The sequence below is a fragment of the Salvelinus fontinalis genome, chromosome 2 (genome assembly GCF_029448725.1).
Source record: "Salvelinus fontinalis isolate EN_2023a chromosome 2, ASM2944872v1, whole genome shotgun sequence".
Taxonomy (NCBI): domain Eukaryota; kingdom Metazoa; phylum Chordata; class Actinopteri; order Salmoniformes; family Salmonidae; genus Salvelinus; species Salvelinus fontinalis.
The window spans coordinates 86,468,780-86,495,969 of record NC_074666.1 but is presented as its reverse complement, the minus strand read 5'-3'; the positions used below and the strand labels follow the sequence as shown (position 1 = coordinate 86,495,969).

Below are 27,190 nucleotides of genomic sequence, written 5' to 3'. Positions count from 1 at the left end.
AGAATGCTGCATTTTGGCACTTTAGCAAGCCTTTATTCATATAAAAAATGTGATATAACATGCTTTTAAAATGATATATTGGTGCACGATTTCTACTTAAAATATCAAAGGGACACAAAAGGCACTCTTTTTGTGGAACGACCCTACTTACTTTTGAAAAACGTAATCCTTTTCGTTCCTATGTAGAATATAAGGCTTTCACAAGAGCCTATCTGCCTATCTTCACAAGAGCCTATCTATCTTCACAAGAGCCTATCTGCCTTTTGGGGGGATGGTTTTCCATGACATGCTTGATTTCCTTCTCCACAGGTCATTGTCAGGTATCTTTTGCTTCAGAATAAGAATATGATTTCAAACTACAGGCAGAAGTTCAACCTTGAAGTCAGAAGTTTACATACACCTTAGCCAAATACGTTTAAACTCAGTTTTTCACAATTCCTGACATTTAATCCTAGTAAAAATTCCCTGTCTTAGGTCAGTTAGGATCACCACTTTATCTTAAGAATGTGAAATGTCAGAATAATAGTAGAGAGAAGTATTTATTTCAGCTTTTATTTCTTTCATCACATTCCCAGTGGGTCAGAAGTTTACATACATTCAATTAGTATTTGGTAGCATTGCCTTGGGTCAAACGTTTCGGGTAGCCTTCCACAAGCTTCCCACAATAAGTTTTTGGCCCATTCCTCCTGACACAGCTGGTGTAACCGAGTCAGGTTTGTAGGCCTCCTTGCTCGCACACGCTTTTTCAGTTCTGCCCACAAATTTCCTATGGGATTGAGGTCAGGGCTTTGTGATGGCCAGTCCAATTCCTTGACTTTGTTGTCCTTAAGCCATTTTGCCACAACTTTGGAAGTATGCTTGGGGTCATTGTCCATGTGGAAGACCCATTTGAAACCAAGCTTTAACTTCCTGATGGTGTCTTGAGATGTTGCTTCAATATATCCACATAATTTTCCAACCTCATGATGCCATCTATTTTGCACCAGTCCCTGCTGTAGCAAAGCGCCCCCACAACGTGATGCTGCCACCCCCGTGCTTCACGGTTGGGATGGTGTTCTTTGCTTGCAAACCTCCCCCTTTTTCCTCCAAACAAAATGATGGTCATTATGGCCAAACAGGTCTATTTTCGTTTCATCAGACCAGAGGACATTTCTCCAAAAAGTACGATCTTTGTCCCCATCTGCATTTGCAAACAGTAGTCTGGCTTTTTTATGGCGGTTTTGGTGCAGTGGCTTCTTCCTTGCCGAGTGACCTTTCAGGTTATGTCGATAAAGGACTCGTTTTACTGTGGATATAGATACTTTTGTGCCCGTTTCCTCCACCCTCTTCACAAGGTTCTTTGCTGTTGTTCTGGGATTGATTTGCACTTTTCGGCACCAAAGTACGTTCATCTCTAGGAGACAGAACACGTCTCCTTCCTGAGCGGTATGACGGCTGCGTGGTCCTATGGTGTTTATACTTGCGTACTATTGTTTGTACAGATGAACATGGTACCTTCAGGCGTTTCGAAAATGCTCCCAAGGATGACCCAGACCTGTGGAGGTCCACAATTTCTATTCTGAGGTCTTGGCTGATTTCTTTTGATTTTCCCATGATATCAAGCAAAGAGGCGCTGAGGGAGGCCTTGTAATACATCCACAGGTACACCTCCTAACCGACTTGCCGAAACTATAATTTGTTAACAAGAAATTTGTGGAGCAGTTGAAAAACGAGTTTTAATGACTCCAACCTAAGAGTGTGTGTAAACTTCCGACTTCAACTGTACATCATATAGTCATCAGTGAAATTGCCTAAATATTCAGAGTTTTAATACTCATTAAATACTCAGAGATGCTGATAATGTTGGTTGGGGTGACAAGATAAAGAATCAAGATGCCTTCTGACATGGCACTAGTCCTGCTGCTGCCAGAAGGTGCTATTATTCCTTGCGTCTTTTGGCATTTACCTATGGCCACTCTCCGCTGGGCGTAAAAATCTAATTTTTCCGCCTTTAAGCGATTAGTGATGTACAGGTCAGCTGTTTGTTCATCCGCAATTGCTAATAACCCACCTGCAACTGCCTGACTATATGTGATAAAGTGAAAGTGTGTGGAGTAAACAGTGGTATAAAGTACTTTAAAGTACTACTTACTTAGTTTTTTGCAGTATCTGTACTTTACTTTGCAATTCATTACTTTTACTTCACTATATTCCCAATGAAAATAATGTACTTTTTACTCCATACATTTCCCCTTACATCCAAAAGTAGTCATTACATTTTGACAGGAAAATGGTCCAATTCCCGCACTTTTCAAGAGAACATCCCTGGTCATCCCTACTGCCTCTGATCTGGCGGTTAATTTCTCCACCATAAAACGCCTCCAACATCATATTAGATACGTTGTTTTAGAAAATTTGGAATTACGTCCAGTTGGCCTCACAACAGCAGACCACGGCATCTTGGTAGGCTATTTGTTAATAAACTTGTCTCTAATTAAATGCAGTTTCTCTTCATTACTTGTTGCCCTAGAAGACTAAATAAACCCTTGCTCATCAGATACTATGTTATAGCCTAGCCCACATAGATAGAATGAAAAAGGGGGCATATAATACGAACGTCTAGCAACCCAAAGGCATTGAGTTCGAATCTCGTCAACGCGAACATCTAGCAACCCAATGGTTTCAAGTTCCAACCTCATCACAGACAACTTTAGCTAATTAGCAACTTTGCAACTACATACCTCTTTTTAACTACTTAGCATGTTAGCTAACCCTTCCCCTAATGCGAACATCTACAAACTCAAAGGTTGCGAGCACGAATGTCATCACTGACAACTTTAGCATTTTAGCAACTTTGCAACTAATTACTACTTTTTAGCTACTTCGCAAATTTGTAACATATAATACGAATTGTAATTCTTAAGAGGATTACATATCATACGAAATGGATGATAGACATCCACAAATGAATACATACAATACGAAACGTAACATGTCATAGTATTTGGAGTATGTCAGATTTACGTACAGAATGATTCGAAATAATCTGAGACAAGGTTGCTTGTGACTGTTGAATTTGTATAGTGCCTCACAATCATTCCACATAACATTGTTCTGACACGTCCGTCTCTTTATTTTCAACTCTCCATTTTGTAGCTACTCTCTTATTGAATTAAACTCCGACATTGTCCTTTTTGCCTCATTGGATGGACGTTAACTATTTGTGCCCAGGTTCCCAAAAGCGTTTGGCAATTGCTGTGTATTTGGCGATTGCCTACAGTTAATCCCTCAAGTTTGTGTTTAATTACTAATGCCAGATAAAAATAAAGGAGAAAAAAATGAAGGCCCTAGACATGAATTGCACAAGAATGATACATTTATGGATTTTTTAAAATGCATTTTTTTCTCTTTATTCAACCCGTACGTGCATCACCACCAGGGATACAGTCAAATATATTTAAGCAATAAGGCACGAGGTTGTATATGGCCAATATACCAAGACTAAGGGCTGTTCTTAAGCACGTTCTTAGCCGTGGTATATTGACCAAATACCACAAAACCCAGAGGTGCCTTATTGCTATTATAAACTGGTTACCAACGTAATTAGAGCAGTAAAAATAAATGTTTTGTCATACCCGTGGTATACGATCTGATATACCACAGTTGTCAGCCAATCAGTATTCAGGGCTCGAACCACCTAGTTTATAATTATAACTAACCAGTGTTCTATCGGTGATGGGAGAAGGGCTACTATGTCACCAGCCGCTACTACAGCTGGAGGCTAGATCAAACTGTCCACTCTTCAGACTTTAGCAAGGGAAGCTAGCAGGATAGATGTATTTCGCTTAATAACGTTGTTGTTTTTTATGAAAAATGTGCTTCGTGTGCAAAATAATGTGATATTACTGTTTGCATGATCGAACCCTATCATCACGTCGACAAGGACCATCAATAATGTATTCGTTTTCTATACGGAGCTATTTTATTGCAACACCAGCGTCTACATATGTCAATAACGGTAGCTAAAAGTGTTTTGTGAATTATCTAAATTATTAGAGCGTTTACTATTTATTTGTCCAAATGTTATAATATTGCCTACCTGGTTAAATAAAGGTTAAATAAAATAAAAAATTAAAATAATCTCATTGTCGGGGTATTAAAGATAACATGTGCCCAGTGATGATACGTTTGCTTGTGGAAAAGCCATACAGTATTTCTATAGATATCTGATCCACTCTAACAATATTTGGGGATAGGGGTCTTTTTTTCTTGCTCTTACCGGACTCGAGGTTCAGGGGTCTCGCTCCCTGAAAGTCTCTGTCTCTTCAAATTTAACTCAGTGACATTATGTCACACGTGAGGAAGGATATGGAAAATTATGGTATTAATAGAAGTATTGTGTATTCATTAGAGTTAACAGATAGCAAAGGTTTTGCAGGTAGGCAGCCCTGTAATAAATACCATTTAAAATAACACAAGCATATTGCTATTACATTGTTATAACTAACTTCTTTCTAAGCAGGGTTTCTCACACACTTATAAACAGATACAGAGACCCACACACACACACCCAAGGACAGAGGGCTGACGTAAACCTTTCATAAACACTGATAAGGAAAGGCTTTGATCAAAAGAGTGCTTGGGTCCGCATTTCACGAAATAATGAGACACACACACATAACCAAGGACAGAGGGCTGACTACGCACACACAAAATCTCCTGCTTAGCTGAACATTTGATAACAAAGAACTTTTGCTATAAGACTCAGAAGGATGACGCCCAGCTCATCAGGACCAATCTGAGAAGACAACAACCTGTCCAGAACCAACCAAAGGACCAGAACTTCCAGACTCAACCTACTTTCTGTGTTGTATAAAATGTCTATGTATTTCTGTTATCTGGGCTTTTTTTGGAGGTTCTCTATGAGCCGAAGGAACGAGACCGTATACGCTTGTACCAGATATCTTCACTCTGAATAAAACTGTCACTTGTCATACAATTTACCACCTTGTCCGAATCGATCCTTGACCGGCTCGCCCTTCTCCATATCCAATTATCAACAGAAACTTGGTAGCAGAGGATGGTTTTCTAGATACCCGGTCCAGAGTGGTTGATATGGATGTGAGGGGGCGAGTTGGTGAAAGGACGGTTCACGGAGGACAGGTGAAATCTTTTGGGGGGGAGGACAAAAGTTCTGCTCAACTCGGGATACTGATCTTCTGGTCGACCATAAACAAGGTAAGCAAGACCTGTTAAATCAAACTTTGCATATTGTCGTATAGTCTATCCAAATTTCGATCAGTAAGTACCGAGTCTGGGTAAGAATTCTTGTTTAAATTTATGTGCATAGATGACATGTGAACGACAGTGAAGTGAACATATGTGGGAATAATTTGTAAGTCTTAAGCGCTATTATATAGTCCGGCTTGTGACCGGTGAGGAATAGGCTTAATTTGTGTTAAAAGCGCTATTATATAGTCCGGCTTGTGACCGGTGAGGAATAGGCTTAATGTGATAAAAAGATCTATTCGTATAGTCCGGCTTGTGACCGGTGAGGAATATAGTAAGCACTATTCAATAGTCCGGCTATTCAGTCGGTGAAGGGTAGGCTTAAAATTGGGATAGGCACTATTCAATAGTCCGGCTATTCAGCCGGTGAAGGATAGGCTTGTTCCATCCCCATTCATATAGTCCGGCTGTGATCGGTGACGAGTGGGGTAAAGTTTGTCAAGACCTATTAGTATGGTCCGGCTTGTGTCCGGTGAGGAGTAGGCTAGACTTATTCAATAGTCCGGGCGATTGTCCGGTGAAGAATAGTCTATTTGTGTTTGTAGGCGCCAGGTTGAAAAATGTTCAATGTTTAAGTGTAATGTTTCCAATGTCTAAAGTCTAAGTGTTCAACGTCTAAAGGGTAATGTTCATAATGGGAAAAATGTAAATGTTTAATGTAAAAAAATACACACTCATAACTCTTAGAGCTGTACAGAGAATGGACAGAAGATGGCAGTATTGCAGCACTCAACGGTCTCTTAGCAAACGGGAGCCTGTTTGAGTGCTGATGACAGAAAAAACTTAGAACCAATTCGGAGTAGAGAGAATACATTTAATAACTTATTTAGGTTAAATTTACAGACTAATGATATTATTGTTATGGATTGGCTGACATGCGATATAAATTTAGCGAAGTATATGGTAAGTTTACACTTTGAAATGGAAAGAGTTGAGAAGTTGATTTTACTTATAGGATAGTTTTGCTGCTAAACTTAGTTGGAGTAACTAGATGTTTTGCCTAGAGGCATGAATAAGACAGTCATTTTTGGTATTATATTGGCTAGTTGCTGCGTTCTGAATACAGGTTGAGCGCTAGTAAACGCATATCTTTATTTGAACTCTACTAATCTATTTGATAAAAGTACTAAACCTGTATATTTAACATTTGATAATGATTTACCGGGTGTGGCCGTATTAAATTATGCTAGAGAAAATTGGTTGTGTCATTTAGAGGGAAAATGTGTACATTATAGCTTTGAGATACTTTTCAAAAGTTGCTGAAAGTTATGGGTTTTGGTTTAGGTAACACCAGAGAATTCGAACAATAAGTAAACGTATTCTAAACGTGATCTGTTTTCATTATGGGGAACAAAGAACGACTCGCAACCTAGTATGGCTGGCATGAGAGTTTTTAAAGGGACAGTGTACGTTTATCACAGTTGTATGGTTAGTACATGAAACATCGGGGAAATTTAAAACGAATGATTTAAGGGTATTATCATAATTATTAGGTTTTGTTTTTGTGGTAAACGTTTTGGGTTAAGGGGTTTTCCGTGTTCCGAGAGACAAGATAATATTAGGTGTTTTACTTTCTGAGTTTTATTTAGACAAGGGACTTTGTTAAGATAAAGGGTTCTTTTAGTAAATCTAGATATAGTATGAAACACGAATGTAAGGAGGTGATGTAACCTCTTGACCTGTCTTCATTGCATTTTCGTGTGGATTGATCACCCACAGGGGAAATGTAGTGAGGATAATGAAATTGTGGTCATTTGGGAATACTAGTTTTGAGGTAAATTGATATAATAGAGTTTATAACTCTTGACCATAATTGTAGTTTTAACCACAGAGGAGTCAGGATTCTGTTTTTAAACATTGGCGATGACGGTTTTGAATGGGCTGTTATTGAATTGGTTTGAACAGGAGATATTTTAAGCCTATAGGGCATGGAAATAAAAGTGATAGAGAGCTTATTAGTAAAGAAAGGAATTTATATGGTTAGCATTTGTTTTGGTCATAAGAAGATAGAGATAGGTTTATTAAGGTTATGTAAGGACTTTAGAGATTGACACTATAAGACATGTTGTTAATTTTAAATCCATGATTTTAGATAAAGTCAAAACAGTGAGACACTTAGTTAATGTTTGGGACCAAGCTACAGACAGATAAGGGAAAGGGCAGACAGAGTGGCCCTCCCCGCACTGCTGAGACCTTGAAGGTTTGAGAGCAGAGAAGGGAGTTTTGGAAGGGGCGCCAGGACAGAGATAACAGAATGGGTAGATAACAGTTACTGAATGGAGACAAAAGGGAGAATTGGACATGTGGAAAATGAAAGGGGCGCTCCTACATAATAATGTAGAACATAAGAATATTTTACTAAGTCATTATTTAGAATAGGTAAGGTTGATACCTGGCCAGAGCCAGGTATCAAACGGGGGAGGGGTACATTGTGGTCTAGGATAGGATGGTGCCTATTGGATAATAAACAAATTTAAAATTTAAAATTACTAGCTAACAAATGGGTATAGAAGTTAAATATATAATCAGATAAAACAAATGAGAAACTGGTGGTTAACCAAACCTGTATGTCCAGGATTTTATGCGTTACAGATGAATTAAAGGAGAAGGTGATTCACTCGACCTGGGGGCATATCGCACTTGGAGGGTGAGACACACTGACACTGCCGAATGATCACAGAGTTAAGGAGAAGAACTGTTGCTAATAAAGCTCAGGGGTCAACTCCTTAATGAAGAATTCCCTGACCCCGACCTTTCCTCACTGTGTACGTTCATAGAAGTGAAAGTGTTGCTTGATCTCTAGCTGATGATGTGTTCTCTGGGAGAGGATGGGGCTTTACAGGACTGTTTGTGGTCCTGAGCTGTCTGTTTAGGATACGATGGGGATGTTACCATCGCAGTACTGCCAGAACCACCACCAGTTTCGACGGACCAGGGTTCAGCCGGCCTCCTCCACCACTTCAAGACCAAGTCCCACACCACCACCTAAGCTCTCCAATCTGGTACAGGTAATAAATGTAAAAGACATCTCAGATAGTGAACAATTGGGGACTGAAACTGGTTATGAGGAAAGGGAGAATATGTGGTTGGCCTACAAAACAATAAATAGAAAGGACTGTGTCGTATGTGGACATGCCAGACCTATTCTGGCTGCTCACCCATTTGCCCTAAGTAATGGGGAAGGTTGGATGTGCATATTGGAAAGTTTAAGCCAAATTCAACCCTGTGTAAAACTCTGAGTCTTGTGTTCCCAGAAGTCCCTCCCCAGAGGACACCATGGGGGGTTAAGGCATATGGGGGATATTACAGCTGTAACACTGGTACAGGTAGGGGTATAGACTATGGGAGGCTCCCTACTGCTACCTGCATCACTAATGCCACTATTAACTGGAGGTGTTGCTGATGTATGGTGGATGTGTGGACCTGCCAGGCGGTTGACCCCATTTTGAAAGGAAATTGTCGTTGCACAGGTGCTTTGGCCAGTCTGATACCACCATTGCCTATTATTGAGGTTATAGCTAACCAACTTCTGGGAGTTGCACATGACACAGAGACTCGGTACCAACCCAGGAGACGGCAGAACCGTGACGCTCCTTGGTCCGAGGGTACAGATAACATGCACACCAACCTGTTGGGGTCCCAATAGGGGTCCCCCCACGAATTCCAGGCATTAAACAGAAATGATGGTCTGTGGCATCTGATGCCCACCATTGGCCCAGCTATTGGTGATACTAAACAAAATGCCTGGATCAATTATCTTTAATATAATCAACAATGATTTGTCAACTACACCCACACTGCACTTAGGGGGATGGCTGAACAATTGGATGCCACCTCTCGAACTGCTAGACAGAATAGACTAGCACTAGACATGATACTGGCCAACCAGGGAGGTGTATGTAAAATGATTGGAGAACAGTGTTGCACGTTTGTCCCTAACAATACTAGTCCGGATGGGAGCATTTAAAAAAAAAAGCTCTGAGTGGGTTGGCAAGGTTATCGGTGGAGATGGAGGGTCTTGCAGGTGTGGAGGAGAGTGGACTGTTCCCCTGGCTGGGTGGTTGGTTTGGTAAGTACACTACAATGATGGTTACTGGCACTACAATGATGGTTGCTGGATTTCTGACTCTAGTTGTTGTTTTTCTTATGCTCATGTGCTGTGCTGCCTGTATCATGCCTTGGTTGAAGAAGTCTGTTACAGATCTGGCAAGGACCTCGGGTATGATGCCGTTGCTTGATGCTCCAGTTGGAGAGGCTGATACGGAATCAAGCTTTCGCAGGAGAGTGGGCCTGACAGAGGAGGACCCTTGGTTTGCTGTAGTTGATGTTGTCGAATGAATAAAAAAGTGATGTTTGTCCTCCCTGTTGTGAAGGTTTGAAGTTCCCGGGTGGCGACGAGCCCACCTGGTACAGGTTGTATAGAGGGATGGACCTGAGGGTTTAACATTTTCTCGTTTTTTGGTTACTAATGTGTGGTTGGCCACTCCAGGTGTAGTTATTGGAGTGGTCTCCTTTTTGGTCCTTGCTCATTTACGACTCAACTTACATTGATGCTATTGGTGTCCCTAGGGGGTGCCAGATGAATATGAACTGGTGGACCAAGTGGCAGCTGGGCTTGAATCTTCTGTTTGTTGGTGGTGCACCATTAATAAAAATGTTGACAGAATTAACTATATCCATTTTAATGTCCAAAAACTAGGCAATTGGACCCAGCAAGGCTTTGAGGCGGTACATGGCCAATTGGAGGCTACCAGCTTGATGGCCTTCCAAAACCGCATTGCAGTAGACATGCTACTCTCTGAGAAGGGAGGTGTATGCTCTATGTTTGGTGAACAGTGTTGCACCTTTATACCTAACAACACTGCCACTGATGGTAGTCTTACTGTTGCCTTAGAGGGTCTTCGTACACTTAATGAGAAGATGAAGCACCACTCCGGGGTTGACACCTCTATGTGGGACTCTTGGATGGATGCGTTTGGGAAATATAAGATGCTTGTTTCCTCCATACTGGTATCTATATCTGTCTTCACTGCGATACTGGTGCTTTGTGGATGCTGCTGCATTCCATGTATTCGAACGCTGACCACTAGGATCATAACTAATGCTATTGATCCCAACCAGGCAGAGAAGGGACAGATGTTTCCTATGCTTGCCCTGGAGGATGCTGAGCCAGGCTATTGGACTGATGACTAATTAAACGCCATTCATAGCTTATGTCACGTCTCTTTGGAGACGTGAAGAGAGGGAATCAAAACTTTCTCTCTGAGAAAGTTTCCCTGGTTGTTTACTTTTGCTTTTCTTACTTTTACCTTTTTCTAGTTTATGTCACGTCTCTTAGGAGACGTGAAGAGAGGGCATATGAAACTTTCTCTTCAAGAAAGTTTCTGCATATAATACTCCTGCTTGATCCCATGTTTATGTCACGTCTCTTAGGAGACGTGAAGAGAGGGAATCAAAACTTTCTCTCTGAGAAAGTTTCCCTGGTTGTTTACTTTTGCTTTTCTTACTTTTACCTTTTTCTAGTTTATGTCACGTCTCTTAGGAGACGTGAAGAGAGGGCATATGAAACTTTCTCTTCAAGAAAGTTTCTGCATATAATACTCCTGCTTGATCCCATGTTTATGTCACGTCTCTTAGGAGACGTGAAGAGAGGGAATCAAAACTTTCTCTCTGAGAAAGTTTCCCTGGTTGTTTACTTTTGCTTTTCTTACTTATACCTAGTTTATGTCACGTCTCTTTGGAGACGTGAAGAGAGGGAATCAAAACTTTCTCTCTGAGAAAGTTTCCCTGGTTGTTTACTTTTGCTTTTCTTACTTATACCTAGTTTATGTCACGTCTCTTTGGAGACGTGAAGAGAGGGAATCAAAACTTTCTCTCTGAGAAAGTTTCCCTGGTTGTTTACTTTTGCTTTTCTTACTTTTACCTAGTTTATGTCACGTCTCTTTGGAGACGTGAAGAGAGGGAATCAAAACTTTCTCTCTGAGAAAGTTTCCCTGGTTGTTTACTTTTGCTTTTCTTACTTTTACCTAGTTTATGTCACGTCTCTTTGGAGACGTGAAGAGAGGGATTTGTAATAAATACCATTTAAAATAACACAAGCATATTGCTATTACATTGTTATAACTAACTTCTTTCTAAGCAGGGTTTCTCACACACTTATAAACAGATACAGAGACCCACACACACACACCCAAGGACAGAGGGCTGACGTAAACCTTTCATAAACACTGATAAGGAAAGGCTTTGATCAAAAGAGTGCTTGGGTCCGCATTTCACGAAATAATGAGACACACACACATAACCAAGGACAGAGGGCTGACTACGCACACACAAAATCTCCTGCTTAGCTGAACATTTGATAACAAAGAACTTTTGCTATAAGACTCAGAAGGATGACGCCCAGCTCATCAGGACCAATCTGAGAAGACAACAACCTGTCCAGAACCAACCAAAGGACCAGAACTTCCAGACTCAACCTACTTTCTGTGTTGTATAAAATGTCTATGTATTTCTGTTATCTGGGCTTTTTTTGGAGGTTCTCTATGAGCCGAAGGAACGAGACCGTATACGCTTGTACCAGATATCTTCACTCTGAATAAAACTGTCACTTGTCATACAATTTACCACCTTGTCCGAATCGATCCTTGACCGGCTCGCCCTTCTCCATATCCAATTATCAACAGCCCCCAGCTAGCTAAGTTATAACATTAGTGGTTTTCAGACCAGATTGATTGTGCACTGTACCTTTTGATTGGGTCTAACAATTCTCTCTATTCCACAGCACTAGTCTATGGCAGAACTGTGGTCAGCTATCTCTGCTGCTTTGCCTGTGACGGAAGCAGAATTTCCTCTTGACTTCAGTGAAAAAGTTGAGCCCAGTGTGGTGGATGTGCTGAAACGTTGCAGGCAGCAGCTGTACACCGGGAGCGGTCGATGGAGGCAAAACGCTCAGATCATCTTGGACTTTTCCTGGGAGAAGCTCAACACAGGAACGTGGCGTGATGTGGACAAGGAGTGGAGGTGTTTTGTATTCATATGGCTGCCTGTTCAAAGTAGCTGCCCTATGCAGTGATGATGCCTCACCAGCTACAGTGCAGGAGGCCATACGGACATGTGACTTGGGCCTGCTCATGGGGGCAACCATCATGGACAATATTTTACAAACCTTTGTAAGGATCCTACAAAATGAAATCGGGAAGAGGCACTCCAATGAGGAGAATCCTAGTGAAGTAGTTAGTGCCAAGGTGGATTTCATATCTTATACTGTGTATGTTGTGGCCTGTTGCTTTCTAACCAATCAATGTGAGCCTGTGTCATATCCCTTTTGTTCTTTCTCATAATTTTCTTAAAGGCTATTTTATTTTGCTTTGCATATTGCTTGTTCTTCAAGTCAAACTGTGTGTTAGTTTATGCTATGTTAAATTCTCTTTTCTTCTCAACAGAAAATGAAGGTTGACTGTGTGTCAGTGCCTGTGGTCAAGCAGACTCTGGCAGTACCAAGGATACACTGTCCATCATTGGAGAGCTTCAAGAAAGATTACTTGGATCCCCAAAAGCCAGTCATATTAGAGGGTATCATAGATCACTGGCCAGCCTTCAAAAACCACCCTTGGAGGTACCTTTTTCTATATTTTGTGTCCTTCTCTAGTCCCTTGTCCTTACCTTCTCATAGTCCCCTAGACACCTGTGTTGATTTTGTTTTCTCCCTTTGCAAAGCATAGAATACCTGCAAACTGTTGCTGGTTGTCGGACTGTACCTGTTGAAGTGGGCTCAAGATATACCGATGAGGAATGGTCACAGACACTCCTTACAGTCAATGAATTCATCGATCGCTATATTATTGTGAAAGTAAGTACTTCCTCATGAAAAATATTACCCCAAGAATAAACCAAGGATAGATGCTTTTCACTCAATGCCTATTCCCGCTCTCTCTTACTCACATTAGGACGCATCAAGTTTGGGATATCTTGCTCAGCACCAGCTATTTGATCAGGTTGGTCATTGCCCTGTCCTGTTTTTTACATAACAAATCTGGGTGAGGATGTCAGTGTTGATATATACTGAACAAAAATATAAACACAACATGTAAAGCGATGGTTTCATGAGATGAAATAAATGATCCCATAAATGTTTCACATGCACAAATAACATATTGCTCTCAAATGTTGTGCAGCAATTTGTTTACATCCCTCTTAGTGAGCATTTCTACTTTGCCAAGATAATCCATCTATCAAGAAGCTGATTAAACAGCATGATCATTACACAGGTGCACCTTGTGCTGGGGGCAAAGGGTCACTCTAAAATGTGCAGTTTTGTCACACAACACAATGCCACAGATGTCTCAAGTTTTGAGGGAACATGCAATTGGCATGCTGAATGCAGGTATGTCCACCAGAGCTGTTGCCAGAGAATTGAATGTCCATTTCTGTACCAGTAGCCGCCTCCAACTTTGTTTTAGAAGTTGTGATACCGGCCACCAGGACAGCTGATGAAACTGAGGAGTATTTATGTCTGTAATGAAGCCCTTTAGTGGGAAAAACTCATTCTGGTTAGCTGGGCTTTGCTCCCCAGTGGGTGGGCCTATGCCCTCCCAGGCCCACCCATGGCTGCGCCCCTGCCAGTCGTGAAATCCATAGATTTGGGCCTAATGAATTTTTCAATTGACTGATTTCCTTATATGATCTGTAACTTAGTAAAATCATTGAAATTGTTGCATGTTGCGGTTATTTTTGTTCACTATAAGACTAAAATACAACATAAATGTATATTTTACTGGAAATGTAGGATACAGGCTTCTATAATCCTTGCCTCCATTTTGGTATTGTACAAATTACATTTAAAGCATACAAGTTTTTCAGTTACAAAAACAGTATTTTGTTCAATGTACTCTTCTCCAAGGTCCCCGAGCTGAAAGACGACATCCGTATCCCTGACTACTGTTGTCTTGGTGAGGGAGAGGAAGATGACATCACGATCAATGCTTGGTTTGGGCCAGGAGGTACAGTGTCCCCCCTTCATCAAGACCCTCAACAGAACTTCCTGGCTCAGGTGAGTCCAACACATCCAGCGAGTAGGATCAGACTCACAGCAATTTGGACCCTGCCAGAGATATGTGTGATACTGTATTTTGGCAATCATAATTTGGTGACTGCATGGTTTCCCTATTGTGTAACAGTTGGTTGGGAGAAAGTACATTCGTCTGTATTCCCCTGAGGACACCGAGAAACTCTACCCTCACCAATTGCAGCTCCTACACAACACTAGTCAGGTTAAAATTCAATTTTAACTCTCTTCATGCACCAGGTCTATGATCTTAAAAACAATCTAGCATTTAAGTGATCTACCTAAACTGTTAGTGCTGCATACTTTGAATGGGTGAAATTAGTCAAGAGTTTGCCATTTAAACACAAAGCTTTCTTTAATGCAGGTGGAGGTGGAGAGTCCAGACGTGGAGCGATTCCCAGAGTTTGTGAAGGCTCCCTACCTAGAGTGTGTGTTGCAGCCTGGGGAGGTCTTGTTCATCCCAGTCAAGCACTGGCATTACGTGCGTTCTTTGGAGCTCAGCTTTTCTGTTAGCTTCTGGTGGTCATGACCCATGATGAAGGATTCAGGTTGTTTTTAGTCAGAATTTTGGTTATTGCAGTGGTCTTGTAAAATGCAAGTCCTGTGCTCACGTATGTTGTGACTTAGGTCTGAATGTTATTTTCTTAATCATTAACATGTCTGTCCTTTCATTGCTTCAGCCCTCTAAGCCTCGCCCACCAAATGTTTTTAAAAACACCTGATTCTATAAACAAATTCATGGTTAAGTGTCAATGGTCATTTAAAAAGCATTAAGGTTGGAAACAAGTCTCAATTTACATAGTTCACAACTTACAACGGCGATTCATTTTGAAGAATTATGGGAAATTTGCTCAACTCAATTAACTTGAGTAGAGGAAAATAGCCTATCACATAATTAAAAGTATCCCACCTCATATCCATGACAAAGGAAAGCCAGTTGTGTTCAATCTATCAACACTTGAATGTGATTATGGCACACATTGAATGCCAAGCTACCTGCATGATTGGCGCTTGCTTCCACTCATTACTAAATTAAATGAAGGAGCAGTTAGTGTATGCTCATTTCCTACTGCATATAAAATATGGAGTTGTTACCCATTTAGTTTGATAGGGTATGCTTTTTCAAATTAGCATATTTAATTGTTCCCAAATTATTCCTGCATGCATCCGTGAGGTTATGACCTCCTGGTCCTCCGGGTCTGAGCTGTAGACCGAGGAGTGGGGGCGGGGGCCGTGTTCTCTTTGGCTGCTGACTGAGTCTTGCTCTGAGAGGACGGAGGTCTATACACATCTATAGGGAAGGGAAGGGAAAATTAAATGATATGAATGACTAGATAAGATAGGTAAATATGTTTTTTCTTAGTCTGAGTCGAAAACAGATGAAAGGGATATGTATACACAGACCTTTATACAAACTATGATAGATTGTATAGACTATCATGGTACCACTTGTGTTGCAATTCTTTGATCAGCGCAACATTATTACCTGGGATCTCATGTGGCCAGAAGTCCTCACAGGCAGGGCATCGTGGATCAGTCCTTCTTTTGAAGTATCTGGCGACACAAGGGGTGTGGATTTTGATGCCACATGTAGGATTTTTACACATCTGGCACTGAGAGGTAAAAAGACCAGATTATTACAAAAAATGAAGCATGAAACCAAATGCATTGCCTAGAAAGCCAGGCTATATCAGTGGTGTCAATCCCATTTTAAATTCAGTCAACATATTTTGAGTAGCAACTACACCATTCATGAGAAGCATATTCAACAAAACATTAGACATGCAACATTAAACATTCATGTCTACCTTCTAGCAAGTTTGAACAGAGAGTAGAGGACTGAGAAAAGTGAGTTTGGGAATCTGACAAAAAGCAGATGTTACACCAATTTGGATTTGACATGGGGTCCAATTTAGCTAGCAGGAGATACATTAGATGCAACTTATTTACTGTAATTTAAATTGAAGTTGTATCACTTTACCTGCAAGGCCACATTGTGACAGATATGGCAGACCTTGACCTGGTCTTGATACAACATACGAATATATGGCTCCAGCTCCATTATACATCGAGTGGAGAGAAAGTAGTCACCATTTTTCTGAAGGAAAGACAAACACAGATTGCAAGTCAATCAGTGGCTCCAGAAGCAAATGCATGCATAGAATGTGTCTTCAGAGACAGCACCTCTTTCAGCCACTTATCCTGAACAAGCCTGTTCAGTACATGTTCCGTTTCTCTTTTCTTTAGCTTCTTTGTTTGGAGGCTGTCGGCACAGTTAAGAATGTCCGTGGAAGAGGCGGTTCCATTGTCAGAGTCCAATCAGGTCCATCTAAAAAAGGACATGCCGGTTATTACAGAGATATTCAAATGTTATTTAATTCTTAAGTCTTATTGTCAGTCATTTACCATTTACTAAAAACAGCATAATCACTGTTTTTCGGAATAATTCCAACTCATTGTCTACATAATCAGTTGACATCCTGGTCACATCAGTTTCAGCCATGTTCACCTGAACAGGAGAAGATGTCAGCAGGAAAAATAAGAGCAGTTCATGATGACAGTAGTAGTAGTAAAAGAGCTTTGTGAATGAATTTGATTAGTGTCACTGACCAAAGCATGATACTGAAGACCATCCTCCTCAGACATCCCTTTTCTGATCTGCATGAACATGGGCTGCAGCTGGGCATTGATAACCTCGATGAATTCATCGAGTTTATCATGAGCATAGTGTGCTGTATAAAAAGGGGTACATGCGAGTGGCCCTCAACAAAAACATTTTTGGACAGTTTCTCAGACCTTTCTCAGATTAAGCCTATTCCTGGACCTAAAGGCACTTTCAATAGAGAATCTCTATTGTGTCTAGAAAACTGGACTTTTGAGTTTAAGGGTTTACCATACAAAAAATAAACAGTAGAGGACCGGGGGGCAAAATAGTATGCAGCTATGCTGTTCTTACCACTGTGAGCCTCACAGCAATGCCGGTGGAGAGCCCTTGCCTTGGCACCATCAATGATCCCATTGACCATCATGGTTTGCAGGAACCTTTTATAGCTTTCTCCCAGTGGTCGAGCCATGGTGCAAGGAAAGCCCTAGAAAAAACATTCAACAACGATTTTGAATAAGCAGCATTTGAGGGTGTGAGATTCCATTGGACCCCACACAATGTGGTTGACCAATAATTGCTAGTGCTTCGATAAGCCAATTTGCCCCTTTGCATTATAGGCTGACGTTAGCTCACAGATGAAAGTGGTTAGCTACACTGAACAAAAATATAAACGCAACATGTAAAGTGTTGGTCCCATGTTTCATGAGCTGCAGTAAAAGATCCCAGAAATGTTCCATACGCACAAAGCTTATTTCTCTCAAATGTTGTGCCGAAACTTGTTTACATCCGTTAGTGAGCATTCCTCCTTTGCCAAGACAATCCAACTGACAAGTGTGACATATCAAGAAGCGGATTAAACAGCATGATCATTACACAGGTGCACCTTGTGCTGGGGACAATAAAATACTATTCTAAAATATGTAGTTTTGTCACAACACAATGCCACAGATGTCTCAAGTTCTGAGGGAGCGTGCAATTGGCATGCTGACTGCCGAAATGTCCATCTGAGCTTTTGCCAGAGAATTTCATGTTAATTTCTGTACCATAAGCCACTTCCAATGTCGTTTTAGAGAACTTGGCAGTACGTCCAACCGGCCTGACAACTGCAGACCACGTGTACGGCATCGTGTGGGCGAACTGTCAACGTTGTGAACAGAGTGCTCCACGGTGGCTTATGGTATGCGCAGGCATAAGCTACTGACAACAAACACAATTGCATTTTATCGATGGCAATTTGAATGCACAGATACAGTGATGAGATCCTGAGGCCCATTGTTGTGCCATTCATCCATTGCCTCATGTTTCAGCATGATAATGCACGGCCCCATGTTGCAAGAATCTGTACACAGTTCCTGGAAGCTGGAAATGTCCCAGTTCATCCATGGGCTGTATACTCACCAGACATGGCACCCATTGAGCATGTTTTGGATGCTCTGGATTGACATCTACAACAGTGTGTTCCAGTTCCCGCCAATATCAAACAACTTCACACAGCCATTGAAGAGTGGGACAACATTCCACAGGCCACAATCAACAGCCTGATCAACTCTATGTGAAGATGTGTCACACTGCATGAGGCAAATGGTGGTCACACCAGATACTGACCGGTTTTCTGATCCACGGGGCAACAGATGCACGTCTAATCCCAGTCATGTGAAATCTATTAGATTAGGGCCTAATGAATATATTTCAACTGACTGATTTCCTTATATGAAGTGTAAATCAGTAAAATCTTTGAATTTGTTGTATGTTGCATTTATATTTTTGTTTAGTATAGTTATCTCTAGCTGTCAAACAGCTAGCTCGCTCAGGGTTCGTCTGTAGCTCTCCGGTAGTAATAGACAAAGTAACTCACACACACAAACCTCATACACACGCAGACTCATGTACTCACACTGATTGTACATAATATTAGGAACACCTTATCTTTTGTCTTACCCATTCACCCTCTGAATGGCACAGATACACAATCCATGTCTCACTGATTGAAATGGATTTAACAAGGGATCATAGCTTTGAACTGGATTCACTTGGTCAGTCTATGTCATGGAAAGCGCAGGTGTTCCTAATGTTTTGTGCACTCAGTTTGTGTGTATATAGATATCTCTCTCTCTGACACACATACTCACAAACACATCCAACGTTGCGAGAAGGAGTTAGCAGCAACCCAATATTTGCGACCGAAGTGTGGGTGTGTCGAAAAGAAAGGAGTGGGTGTGTGGAAAGCACTCTGCTATAGGTTACACCAAAGACAGAAGAGTATGGTTTAGAAACTGTGTTGTCAGACGGTTTTCATTGAGCAGTGTTGTTTATTTATTTTTCGTCTCTTACCACGCCGCTACCGTACATTTGACCTACAGTACCGTGTGAGTTTGGACTTTTGTTTTGAAGCCAGAGGATGAGTCTTGAGTCGGATTTCACTGTTATAAACAAATAATTTTACATTCAGTTTTTTTTTTATAAAAATGATTGATGATTGGTGTACTGTTGCTTTATGGGTTGTATGCGTGTGCTTACTGTGACTATCACCCTGATATTGGCTACTAGGTAGCTACTTCCCACGCCGTTGCCGGACAGTAGTGCTTGTCAAGCAGGAGCGAAGGGCACTGTATCCCGGTGTCGTTGCCGTTCATGCCCTTCCTATTGAGTAGTAGACTATGTATGTATCAAGGTGACATCTAGATGGTTATTGTAAGCGCTGCGTTAATTGAATCCGGTATCAGGATAAATAAAAAGCAAGGTCTGCTAACTTTCTTTAATTATGTTTAATTAACGCAAGCAATAAATGGCAAATGCAATTTTTGTATATACGGGTTCACTGTATCACCGCGCAGGGTTGAACAGGGAACTCTGGAATGTGCGCAAACAACAGTTATTATACTATGACAGCCAACCGTTTGCCTATCACAGTAGAGGCTGAGCGTGGTTTAAACTTTGCTCAGCTTATCGCTGGCACTCAGACTTGTCCCAGTCTTTTGGGTGCTCTCCGGTGTCCGCATCTGGTCTTTGGGTAGATTAGATCTGTCTTGTTCCGCTCCCCAGATGCTACACTCAAACAGTTCCTAATATGGTATTGTCCAGTGTCCTACCCTCCCTGGTTGGCCTGGAGATATGCACCCCCCCCCCTCTCCAGATTGACCACAGCTTTTGTAGCAAGTCACTCTATGTTGCTCAGTCTTTACACACATACACACACACACATCTGCATTGTTTGTGTGTGTGTGTAACAAAGCAATATTCATCTTCAAACAATATGGTAGCGGGCCATAATGCATAAACATAAATCCTAACATTATTAATATTAGTTATTTCTTGTGTAGGCTGCTATCAAAGATATGTATAACTAACACAAGATACTTCATCTGTGTCGTTTACAGTGGGAGGAAATTAAGAAGAGTGGGCAGAACAAGTAAGGAGGTGAGAAAAGCCAAGTACAAGCTAGTGAGATCCTATTGGCGCGTTGTAGCATGTATTTGCATATTTCCGTCAGGCACTTCACAAAGGAGGCATTCCCTATGTGCACAAACTCAATTCTACCTTGCACTCCTAAACAACACATTTATCTTTTACTTTGGCAAAGTGCCAAGTCTATAAAACTTAATGCACTGTGTTTGTTTTGGTAACAGAAACATTGTATTGGGATCAGATGTTTCATCGATGACAACATTTGCAGAATGTCGGCCCAGTTTCACCTTGTTCCATCCTCTCCCACTACCTGCGTTTGGACTTCCTCAACACCACATGTGGTGGTGAGAAAACATTCTAAATGGATGCTTCAGCTTTATAGCCGCTGTGACGTGTCTGGGTTACCCATTCTGGCTGTGCTGCTATCTTACATTAAATAAAAAATGGCCACGTTACCTACCGCCGGCGACAAGACCGTGATACCCAGTAGGAAGCAGGCACGCCGATACAACGTCAACCAAAACGGTCTTGAGTGGCAACAAATCTGCCCACTTAGCTGATTCACTTTCCATAAACCCACTCCTTTTGACACACCCACTCGCACATACCCCGGTTGTCATATTGGGCTGCAGCTACCCATACTTGAGCGAGAAACACACTTTTCATGCCACTTCAATAAAGATGTGACTTTTTCGTAGCAGATTAGGAGACTGAGGTTAAGGTTAGGAAAAGAGTTTGGGAAAATGCTCTCCTAATCTGCTTTGTATCAAAGTGGGCTGAAAAGATTGTGCCCCACACTTGAACGCTGTTGTCCCATGTACAGTTGAAGTCGGAAGTTTACATACACTTAGGTTGCAGTCATTAAAACTCGTATTCAACCACTCCACAAATTTCTTGTTAACAAACTATAGTTTTGGCAAGTCGGTTAGGACATCTACTTTGTGCTTGACACAAGTAATTTTTCCAACAATTGCTTACAAACCGATTATTTCACTTAAAATTCACTGTATCAAAATTCCAGTGGGTCAGAAGTTTACATACACTAAGTTGACTGTGCCTTTAAAAAGCTTGGAAAATGTCAGAAAATTATGTCATGGATTTAAAAGCTTCTGATTGACATAATTTGAGTCAATTGGAGGTGTATCTGTGGATGTATTTCAAGGCCTACCTACAAACTCAGTGCCTCTTTGCTTAACATCATGGGAAAATCAAAATAAATCAGCCAAGACCTCAGGAAAACAATTGTAGACCTCCACAAGTCTGGTTAATCCTTGGGAGCAATTTCCAAACGCCTGAAGGTACCACGTTCATCTGTACAAACAATAGTACGCAAGTATAAACACCATGGGACCACACAGCCGCCATACCGCTCAGGAAGGAGATGCGGTCTGTCTCCTAAAGGTGAACGTACTTTGGTGCGAAAAGTACAAATCAATATCAGAACAACAGCAAAGGACCTTGTGAAGATGATGGAGGAAACAGGTACGAAAGTATCTATATCCACAGTAAAACAAGTACTATATCGACATGACCTGAAAGGCCGCTCAGCAAGGAAGAAGCCACTGCTCCAAAACCGCCATAAAAAAGCCAGACTACATTTTGCAACTGCACATGGGGACAAAGGTTGTACTTTTTGGAGAAATGTGCTCTGGTCTGATAAAACAAAAATAGAACTGTTTGGCAATAATGACCATCGTTATGTTTGGGTAAAAAACGGGGAGGCTTGCAAGCCGAAGAACACCATTCCAACCGTGAAGCATGGGGGTGGCAGCATCATGTTGTGGGAGTGCTTTGCTGCAGGAGGGACTGGTGCACTTCACAAAATAGATGGCATCATGTGGCAGGAAAAAAATGTGGATATATTGAAGCAACATCTCAAGACATCAGTCAGGAAGTTAAAGCTTGGTCGCAAATGGGTCTTCCAAATGGACAATGACCCCAAGCTTACTTCCAAAGTTGTGGCAAATTGGCTTAAGGACAACAAAGTCAAGGTATTGGAGTGGCCATCACAAAGCCCTGACCTCAACCCTATAGAAAATATGTAGGCAGAACTGAAAAAGCGTGTGCGAGCAAGGAGGCCTACAAACCTGACTCAGTTGCACCAGCTCTGTCAGGAGGAATGGGCCAAAATTCACCCAACTTATTGTGGGAAGCTTGTGGAAGGCTACCCGAAACATTTGACCCAAGTTAAACAACTTAAAGGCAATGCTACCGAATACTAATTGAGTGTATGTAAACTTATGACCCACTGGGAATGTGATGAAAGAAATAAAAACTGTAATAAATCATTCTCTACTATTAATCTGACATTTCACATTTTTAAACAATAAAGTGGTGATCCTAACTGACCTAAGACAGGGGTTTTTACTAGGATTAAATGTCAGGAATTGTGAAACACTGAGTTTAAATGTATTTGGCTAAGGTGTATGTAAACTTCCGACTTCAACTGTTTATAAAGACATTAAACGCTGGGCCGTTTCTTTACCGTTTTTCACACTGCGTATTCATATACTGTATTCTTCACATTGCTCATTCTAATAGTTTTTATTTAACTAGGCAAGTCATTTAAGAACAAATTCTTATTTACAATGACGGCCTAACCCGGCCAAACACTAACCCGGACGATGCTGGGCCAATTGTGCGCTGCCCTATGGGACTCCCAATCACGGCCGGTTGTGATACAGCCTGGAATCGAACCCATAGTGACTGTCTGTAGTGACGCATCTAGCACTGAGCAGTGCCTTAGACTGCTGCGCCACTCGGGAGCCCCATAATATACTGTATCTACTACTGTACATTGCATTTTGTTAGCGACACTGGATTCTCGACATAGCTCACTGTAATATATCTAATGCTGTATGTTACATATCATTATTTATAAATGTATTTTTGGTTTATATACAGTGCCTTCAGAAAGTATTCAGACCCCTTGACTTTTTCCACTTCGTTAGGTTACAGCCTTATTCCAAAATAGATTCAATCGTTTTTCCCCCCTCAATCTACACACAATACCCCATAATGACAAAGCAAAAACCGGTTTAGAAATTTTTGCTGATTTATTTTTTTTAAATAAAACTGAAATATCACATTTACATAAGTATTCAGACCCTTTACTCAGTACTTTGTTGAAGCACCTTTGGCACTGGTTACAGCATCAAATCAAATTGTACTTGTCACATGCACCGAATACAACATGTGTGACGCTTGGTATTCAGGCCAAAGAGTTCAATCTTGGTTTCATCAGCCCAGGTAATCTTGTTTCTCATGGTCTGAGTGTCTTTAGGTGCCTTTTAGCAAACTCCAAGCGGGCTGTCGTGTGCCTTTTACTGAGGAGAGGCTTCCATCTGGCCACTGTACCATAAGGCCTGATTGGTGGAATGCTGCAGAGATGGTTGTCCTTCTGGAAGGTTCTCCCATCTCCACAGAGGAACTCTAGAGCTCTGTCAGAGTGCCCATCGGGTTCTTGGTCACCTAGCTGACCAATGCCCTTCTCCCCCATTGCTTAGAAACATCTCATGGATGATCAAAGGAAACAGGATGCACCTAAGCTCAATTTCTCTCTCATAGCAAAGGGTCTGAATATCTGTTTTTAATTTTTAATAGATTTGCTCAAATTTCTAAATACCTGTTTTTGCTTTATCATTATAAAGTATTGTGTGTAGATTGCTGAGGATTTGTATTTATTTAATCAATTTTAGAATAAGGCTGTAACGTAACAAAATGTGGAAAAAGTCAAGGGGTCTGAATACTTTCCGAAGGCACTGAATGCATAGATTGCATATTGATTACGATGACCACGTTTACATGCGCACCTATATCCCGTTAAATACAGGATCCTCAAGTATTCTGTTTTTGAGTTGACGCATATTAACATCATATCCTGTTTTCAATAACCTGAAAAAGCTTATATTGCAGTTATGACAAACCCTGGATAAGATGCCTAGGATAAACTTATCTTAGATGGGATTCTGTGGCATGTAAACATCTTATCCCGTTTACTGTTTTTTTGACAGATGTATTCCTAAATATTTAACGAGTGGTGGGCCGTCAGGGCCTGCAAGGCCTTCTCTGCTGGCCTAAACATCATCAGAATATAATATTTTTTTAAATATATTTTCCCACAAATATGTATTAAATTATTCCCCAGAGTAAGAGTTATACTCTTCATTTCATAGCTTTCCTCTTGGTTGCACTGCTTCCAGCCCCAGGTTGAGATTTGGAGGGCTGGTCTTTATGTTAGATCTTTTATCCAATAATATTCAGCCATCATGTGTTGCCAGGGGTCTAAAATCTGCCCTCAGGCCTTCAGAATCAACAGTGCGGGCGCTTGTAGCTTATAGTGAATGGAAATGAAAATTTAGTGTCAACCAATCAGCTTTAGAGTTGGCTATTGTACGCCTGCTGGCTGGCTCCAGTGTTACACAGGAGCCAGCTAGCAGGCGTAGTGCATGCACGTCTTTTGATTGGATTACCAATATTGAGAGGCAGGTCCTATGGAGATCTAGGAAACTGAATTCGATAAACAAATTAATTTGCGTACTACTAAGCTGTTTTTTCAACCCACAATGGCGGAAGGAGGAGAAGATATCGATTTGGTCGAGGATATAATTATAACGCCATTCTCAAGACGAACTTTTCAAGAAAAGTTAGACATTGTAAGGAGAGGTCGCCCGACGCCACAAAGCCTGTCACAGGCGGGAAAGGGGTTCGTTCGCTCGCCACTTTCAAAGTTTCAACTACGAGCGCTGTCAATGGCTCACAGGCTCCTTGGCTCCGAGAAGCACTGCAAACTGTACTGCTGGGAATGCCTATTATTTGCAAGTGATCGATTTGGTGTTTGGAGCCACACTGGCTTTGCAAACTTGAGTTGTCTAACCAAGGCAGCAACGAGACACCAAAGTACGGCTGGGCACTTACAAGCAATGGTGCTTTTGAAAACTTTTGGGGACACCGGAGTGGATCTACAGCTCAAAGAACAAGCGCGCAGGCCAACGGAGCGGAACAATGAAAAGGTGAAGGGAAATATTGAAAAGACTCATTGATTGTGTCATGTTTTTGGGTAAACACTGTTTACCCAAAAATGTCAATTTCAAGGTAACGCAACGCCTGGTTATACTGCGTTTCTGTCTAAATGTATAGTGTCTAGAGCCATGGCATCATAATGATGGTAATAAGAGGTGGATTAATTTGTGCGGGACTGTGTAGTACCTCACTGAAGGCCCAGGCCCCAGGCCCACGGCACGCCACTGTATTTAACACAGTCCTTTACAGGAATATTTTCTATTTCTTTATCATCAGAGTCAAATAAACATCAGATTTCACATTTAGAAACATTCAGTTTTAATCCTGATGCAATAGAAAATGCAGTTATAGCATTAAGGGCATGGGCGACCTGGTCTTTGTCTCTTAAGAAAAGAGTAGTATCATTAGCCAGTTGGGAAATTTTGATTTCTTTGTTAAAAATGGTTAAGCCATACAAATTTACATTATTCAGAATATCTAGAGATAGAAGTTCCACCACCAAAATTAATAAAAATGGCGAAATTGGGCATCCCTGTCGTACACTTCTGTTGATACTGAATCTTTTTTGAAGTATTAAAGTTTAGTAACACAGAACTATTTATATATTTTGTAAAACATGCGAATTACTTTGATAAAATGTTCACCAAATCCAAAACGTTTAAGAGACCTAAAGAGAAATTGATGTTCAATTGTGTCAAAGGCTTTACAGAAGTCAAAAAATAAGACAACCACATCTGAGTCAATTGCATCTGAATAATCTATAAGGTCCAAGACTAAACGAATGTTAGAGCTTATGTGACGGCCCTTCATAAATCCTGTTTGAGTCTCATTTATAATGGTATCTATTCCTTTCTTTAATCTTTTGGCATGAACCAAAATATTTAATAAAGTAATTGGTCTCCAATTGTCAATGAGAGAAGGGTCTTTATCGGGCTTCGGAATCAATGAAATAAGGCCCGGTTTCATAGTGGAGACCATTTCCCCACTTTTAATGAAATCTTGAAACATATAAAAAAATGGGTCTTCTAGTAACTCCCAAAACTGTCTATAGAATTCAACTGACAGGCCGTCAGGGCCAGGTGATTTCCCTTTTTTCATTGAATTCAGAGCCTCTCTAATTTCTTCAATTGACACAGGTGAATAGCAAACTGAGTGGAAATCATCCTCAATTACAGGGACATAATTCTGAATGTGGCAAATGTAGCTTTCACAACCATCTTCCTGAAATTGAGAGCTGTAAAGGTTTTCATAAAAGGAATTGACAAATTATGATATTGTAATGGGATCTTTGCATAAAACATCGTTAATTTTGAGTGCAGTTATACATTTTCTTTTGTAGTTTCTCTTTTCAAGTGCAAAAAAGTAACTAGTGTTTCTTTACCTCTCTTCAATCCATTTTGCTCTTGACCTTACAAACACACCCTTTGTCAGATCCGTGTAAAGCTGTTCTAATTCTAGTTGTAAAGACATTAATACAGACTCCTCTTCTTCAGATAGATTATCTTTCTTTAGAAAACTGTCAAGCTTGCTCATCATCTCTTTTTCTCTAAGGATCTTTAATTGCATCAGCTCTTGCTGGCCTGCTGTTGCCTGTGCACGTGCTGAGCGCCTGCTGCTGACGTCACTCATAACGCACTTTTGCTGCCAGGCACGTGTGCTGTGACTGAGTGTGTGACAGAGAAAATCTTTTTGTGTCATTTAGAGGGAAAATGCGTGCATTTTAGAAGTTTCAAAAGTTGCTAAAAGTTCTAAATAAAATTTTGAAAGTAGCTAAATTTGTTGCTAGGTGCTGATTGAAAATAAAGTTGCCAGGGTAGTCTGAAAAG

At 41.0% G+C, this 27,190-nt stretch overlaps 1 pseudogene; it reads left to right on the top strand.

Moving 5' to 3' along the window:
* Positions 1–3,691: 3,691 nt before the first annotated feature.
* LOC129830349 (lysine-specific demethylase 8-like) lies at positions 3,692–15,078 on the top strand (annotated as a pseudogene).
* Positions 15,079–27,190: the final 12,112 nt, after the last annotated feature.